The sequence below is a fragment of the Ceratina calcarata genome, unplaced genomic scaffold, assembly GCF_001652005.2.
Source record: "Ceratina calcarata isolate Rehan_Ccalc_2016 unplaced genomic scaffold, ASM165200v1 scaffold394.2, whole genome shotgun sequence".
In the NCBI taxonomy this organism is placed as follows: Eukaryota; Metazoa; Arthropoda; class Insecta; order Hymenoptera; family Apidae; genus Ceratina; species Ceratina calcarata.
In genome coordinates this window covers 21,094-27,456 of record NW_017162761.1, presented here as the reverse complement: position 1 = coordinate 27,456, position 6,363 = coordinate 21,094, and the positions used below count along the sequence as shown (strand labels likewise).

At 31.0% G+C, this 6,363-nt stretch overlaps 1 protein-coding gene across 5 annotated transcripts in view; it reads left to right on the top strand.

Moving 5' to 3' along the window:
* Vha100-2 (V-type ATPase subunit a family protein Vha100-2) overlaps positions 1-6,363 on the top strand; it is a 48,569-nt gene that overhangs the window by 21,250 nt on the left and 20,956 nt on the right. The window contains exon 1 of one of the 5 annotated variants that reach the window (XM_018026901.2): positions 2,089-2,283. The exons of the other annotated variants lie outside the window; for them this stretch is intronic. The gene's annotated coding sequence lies outside the window, so the exon portion shown is untranslated. Of the gene's footprint in view, positions 1-2,088; positions 2,284-6,363 lie in introns of those variants that run through there. 5 annotated transcript variants of the gene reach the window in all.

Sequence of the window (6,363 nt, the reverse complement as noted above, 5' to 3'; positions counted from 1 at the left end):
CTTATACAAAATTCCATAATGGTACAGTAATTTTGTACACTGAAAAAATTGTTGATTTTAGAATAGAGTAACTGGAAAATATTTACACTTACTATATTAATATTCTTTTAATTTCATTTCTTTCAACAGTTCTAAACTACAATAATAGTTTTTAATGTAGAGAACATATATTACTTGATATAAAGAGTTTATACCATGTATTTTTATCAAAAGTATTGCAGGAAGATAATTGCAGTTAACAGAAAGTTAATTGCAGTTGAGTATTTTCATAATCCATCGAATAGCTCGTTTCAGACATTTGCTTGACACAGTGATGAAAGTTACAATGACAACATTCAGTGATGAATAGAGAAATTTGTACAACTAAGCAAATACACATAAGTTAGTAATTACATAATTTAAAGAACTGTAGACATACAGTTCTGTGCAAAAGTTTCGGGTCAAACTAATTAAATTACTTTATAGATAAGGGTAAGAAAATATACATATATATGGCAATTTGAACTCCAACAGAATATTGGATCTACAACCGCCTTTCTTTTAATAATTTTATCAATTGGTTGTTTTTCTAGGTCTTCCGGGTACTGGTTTATCTACTAAAGTGTCTGTTTCTTTCCAATTGTTAATACAATTTATGGGAAGAAGTCAAAATAAAAGTAGGAGTCATTTATTATGCAAGTAAAAATGATTTGTGGACAAAAGTCCAAGACGAATGGTACAAAATTGACCAAACAAGGATTGAGACATTAATAGAGTTGATGCCTTGACGATATGCCTCTGTAATAGCTTCGAGAGGCGACTAGATATTAGTATTAGATTTAATGTGATAGAAATAATTTTTGTTGCTCTTTTTATAGTTTATTTTCCATAATTGTCTTTGGCGCGAAACTTTTAATCGCACGAATTCCTTGGTTTCTGTTATGATATAATATTATTTTGTTAAAAAGATTTGGTTGTTTCTTAGTTTGATAGTATAATTGATGGAGTTCAAATGACAATATATATATATATTTTTTACCTTTATCTATAAAGTAATTATCAACGAAAATTAGTTTGGCCTGAAACTTTTGTACTGAACTGTATGAGAATAGACCGAGTGCCTAAATAGAAGACTTGAGACCAGGCGATTGACGAAGAGAGAATGAACAGAAGAGTTTTCTCCTTTTTTATCGATATGCACGAGAGAGAAAGACAGAAACTCCTCTCTGTCTTTAATATTCTATTCTCTTACGTCTTTTAAGGTTGTATGAACTTTTAAGTAAAAACAGTGACAAGGCAAAAATTTTAACAGTTATTAGATATTATTTTAATAAAACAATGAAAAATTTTAAAAACTTTGCAAAGTTATTAAAAAAATTATTACATCTTGAATTCGTATGTTAAATGACAAAATTTTGATTTCATCTATGAAAAAATATAGATGCGGCAATGACAGAATTTTGTAATTTTGTACAATTGTTAATATTTGTTTTAAGAGTATTTTAAAGTTGAGTTAAACAAAAATAGAAATTGTCGGACTTGTAGACAATTTAAAATATTACAAGTCAGGTAGAATCTTATCAAGAAATGCCGAAACCATATATTAGAATACTAGGTATTAAACATGTGACACGTCGAACAATTTTATAAACCATAATTACTTTTGTATATCTTAAGTATACTTAATTAAATATAATTTTTTCTACAAGTGTTTATCACTTCAAACATTGAACATAGCTTTTCATGACATTTCTTAAACTTTTAGCACCAACGACTCGTACAACTTTCAGCGGCGACAGTGAATGTTAGCACAATAAACTTTATTGCAGGCAATCTTTAGGCGGTATTTCCTTCTATTTTAATTATTCGCATCCTCTTGAATCGAAACAACGCGATTGGCGTTTCAAAGTACGTGCACATGTCTGCATACATTCGAGTCGACACGGCGGATTGATTTGGATAAATGTATCTTTACGGTGTACGATTATGTACAATGAACAACTCATCACGAGGTCTGCTCGCTTCTCTCGTCGTTGGTACCCCACCACGTCGTACACAATGAAATACACGGAGGTGGGACGAGTCATGTCGAGTGCTGAATTAGATTCAGTAAAGTAAGTCGGTGAGTACGCGTTAGTCGATCCGGTATTGTGTGGGATCGAGCCGAATCGCTGGATCGCCGTTCTGTTATGTCATTTTTATCCTGTCTCTCTTTTCCGTTCTCGCCAATTTGATTTCGTAGTTACTTGTTCGGAGATTCCGTCGCTTCGTACTTGCTCATTCGTTTCGCCTGTTGCATCTCGGGTGAGTTAATGGATAATTACAAATTATAATAAAACGATTTATAAAACAATTTCAGAACAAAGAGACCTTTACTATTTTCTTCCTTCTGTGGTCAACATTATATAACATAAATTATTTTTAATTATAACGTAAAAGGTTTCTCTTCTTTTTTAAGAGAAGTATTTATTTCATTGGATGATTATTGTGATCTACATTCTTGGATAATTAAAAAGTTGCATTGGAATATATTTAAATGGAGAAGAATTTTTAGATAGGAATTATACATGACATTTTTTTAATTCTAATGTAAAAGGTTTCCCATTTTTTAACAAAAATGTTTAACTTATTTCATTGGAGGTTTATTGTGATCTACATTCTTAGTTAAAAAGTTGCATTGAAATACGTATACCTGACTGGAAAAGAATAGCAGTTGATCTTGTAAAGATAGAAATTGCACAATATTTCTTTAATTCCAGTATAGAAGGTTTCCCTTCTTTTTAACAAAAGTATTTGTTTCATTGGACCATTATTGTGATCTACATTCTTAGTTAAAAAGTTGCATTGCAACACGTATACTTGATTGGAGAAGAATAGCAGTTGATCTTGTAAAGATAGAAATTACATAATATTTCTTTAATTCCAATATAGAAGGTTTCCCTTCTTTTTAACAAAAGTATTTGTTTCATTGGAGCATTATTGTGGTCTACATTCTTAGATAAAAAGTTGCATTGCAACACGTATACTTGATTGGAGAAGAATAGCAGTTGCGTTGAAGTCTTGACACGTTAATCGCCTTTTATACTTACGATCCGACGAGTCATACAGTATCTCTACCTGCGTGACAAAAATTTTCTCTCTGATAACAATTTTCGATCAGCAGCTCGTAAATATTTGAGCATTCAAGCACGAATGCAATTCCATTGAAACTTCGTTTTTCGACAGTACTTTTTTACATTCCGATGGAATTCGAAGAGGAACGAACAAAGAAACTAAACATGGTAATTTTGTTCTTTAATGACATAATGATCAAATAGAAAATTAGTTCTGGTTTATTCTTCGAAAAATATTTCCAACAGTGTTATTGTTGTAAAATTGCTTACCAATTAACGACAAGGACGATGAGTGTCACAGTTTCGTAAAATTAAAGATTAGGAAATATCTAATAGCATACAGTCATTTTACCTCATGTACTTTTACATACGCGGGTATTACCATTAACGGGTTCATCATTTTCCATTCACTCAATAAAAAATTAGCTTTCGTTTACTTTTCTGCAAAATATTTCCAACAGTGTTATTGTTCTTTCGGAACAACAATAGTAATAGCTTACGAATTATCGACAATGACAAGTGATCATAACTTCTGTTATAAAAATTAGCAAATATTTTATAGTGTAAACATTTTAGCATAAGTAATTTTATATATAAAAGATACTTGCACTTTGAACAGATTCATCTTTTTCCATTGGCCACATGGAAAATTAGTTTTGGTTCATTTTTTAGAAAATATTTCCAACAATATTATTCGTTATAAAATTGCTTACCAATTAACGACAGTGACAAGTGATTACAACTCTTGTCATAAACTGAAAAATCAGCAAATATCTAATAATATAAGAGTCATTTTAGCACAAGTAATGTTATGTACACATAAAAGAGACACTTTGAACGGATTCATCTTTCTCCATTCGTTCCTCTGGCTACCTCGTGACAGTTGTTGGCTCAATAGGTATCATTTACATTCAGTAAGATTGCGAGCGGTAATTCAAACACCGTTCCAGTTGTGATACCACGGCTTTTTAATAATGGAATATTTCCGTACGAACGTGCCGCATTTAATTGGACAGTACTAATCGTACACCGGATACTATGCAGAATTGACATCCGTTTTTACTCTGTATTTGTTCCCACGAAACATGCTGTGTGCTGTTTAATACACAAACTGCAGATTTTTACGAGAAACAAACAATCATTAGTTAAACAAAATGCATTCTTCACCATATAATTAATTTTCTTTATCATGCAAACATTGTAATAGGCACTTAATCTTTTATATAATATTTTGAACATATGTGGAACATTCTTTATATTCACTGCTGATACAATTTTTCCATAAATGTGTAAAATCCGCTGTCTACTAATAAACCATTGCAGACGTATTTCTTGAGTCAACCTTGTTTACTAGATTCCTGCTTTTTTAATTGCTTGCGTTCTGAATTAATTGAAACCGACTGTATTGCACCATTCGTGTACACATCCCTTTTAGAAACAGTTCCAACACTCATCATTTAATGCTGGAACGTAACATAGGTACCTAAGGTAAATGTCCCAATTTCGATTCACGTCACAATTACTATTCACTCGCTTATTTTTTTTATAATTTTAAGATATATAAAATATGCTTTTCTATAATTTTAAGATAACATAAATTTTATTGTTGAATACAAAAATTACAAAAGAATATTGTAACAATAACGATATAACAAATATAATTGCAGTGAGTAGAAATAGTGACATTTACCTTGTACGTCTGCAGTAATTCTTTCAAAGCGAGTAGGTTGGGTAATGAATGAATTTTTTTGAAATTCATTATTCAGATTATTCGTTATTGATGAGTGACTAACGTGATTAAAGCTAAAGTTTAAGGTTAAGAATTTCGATCTAATGATATTTTGAAATTCACTTAATCTTATATGATGCAGATCATATAAGAGAATTTATTCACTATTATTTCCAAGAGTTACTGCTATTTCATTTTATTTTTGGAAAATGTTTACGGAAATTGGATAACATGTTGATACAATGAATGTATGAGTGTTTGTGTGTAATGCATGCAAAAGTTCAACAAATTCTACGTTAACGCGACAATTAGGAGGAATTTAAGCGTCGCATCGCTTTCCCACAGTACAGTGGACGAGATATACACACGCGTTAATTGACGTTCAAACAAGCTTTCGCACGCAATTGTAACGTTTTAGGCTGGGGACACACGAGCATCGAAAGGACGTCCCTGCAGAAATAGACTGTCGTGTATTAGAGCTCGTACATTGCGAACGTGCTTCATTTTTAACGGACGGTACGTCAATTTTTTTTCGACGTACAGTAGAACTTTTGGTATATGAACATTCATTATGTGAACATTCTGTTATTGTATACGAACCTCAGTTATTTTCAACATTCTATTATTTGAACAGTATATTTCCTGTTATAGTATTGTGTGTAAATACATATACTAGTTGTAGATTTGCTTGTCTAATTGTAGAATAAAACATATTTAATAGTATAGAATGAAATAAGCATAATATTATATTTTAAAACTTGTCATAGGGTTCTGTCAGGTAAAATAGAGAGTTCAAACTTCAACTTGAGCCGCGAACAAACTAAATCGGTACATCATTAACAAAATTATGTTGAGTTATGTCAAGTTGAATATTTTTTATTGGGTTACAATTTTTCTAGTTAGATGAGGTTGGATTCAAGACTGATTTTCACTTACTAAGACTAGATTTAGGTAAAATTGCTAGAGAAGTTAAATTAAAGTAGAGATGTCGAGCTTCAACCTGCCTAAAATTAAAATCCGTTCAAGTTATCAACAATTGAAGATTAATAATGTTCAACGTAAGATTGATTTTCACTTATTAATTTATGTCAAATTATGAGAGGAATTGAATTAAAGTAGATTACATACATACGTATGTACATATGTATATTCGCGTACTCTGTCGTGATTGGTTTGTGCGCTCGTTTAGAAGAGAAATATATAATTAATTGTAGCCGTAGTTGTAACTAATCTTGTGCTGCGAGAAAAGGACAGCATGTCTGTCATTCATGTCTCTCTGTACTTCAATGCTTAGGCTTCTCTAATTCGCTACATTGTCGACATGTATAGAAGCTATCTCTAGTATTCCATTGCAACCGTACTATTATTTATCTATTTATCTATTATTCATTCATTAGATCAGAGATGAGGAACCTTTTTACCATTACGAGGACGCTATAATTTTTTGTTTCACTGTTGGTTTTTTTATTTCTTTATATAGTATTATAGTATATGTATATATTCATCCAGATTTTTAAATTTTAATAAACAACTACATATTTA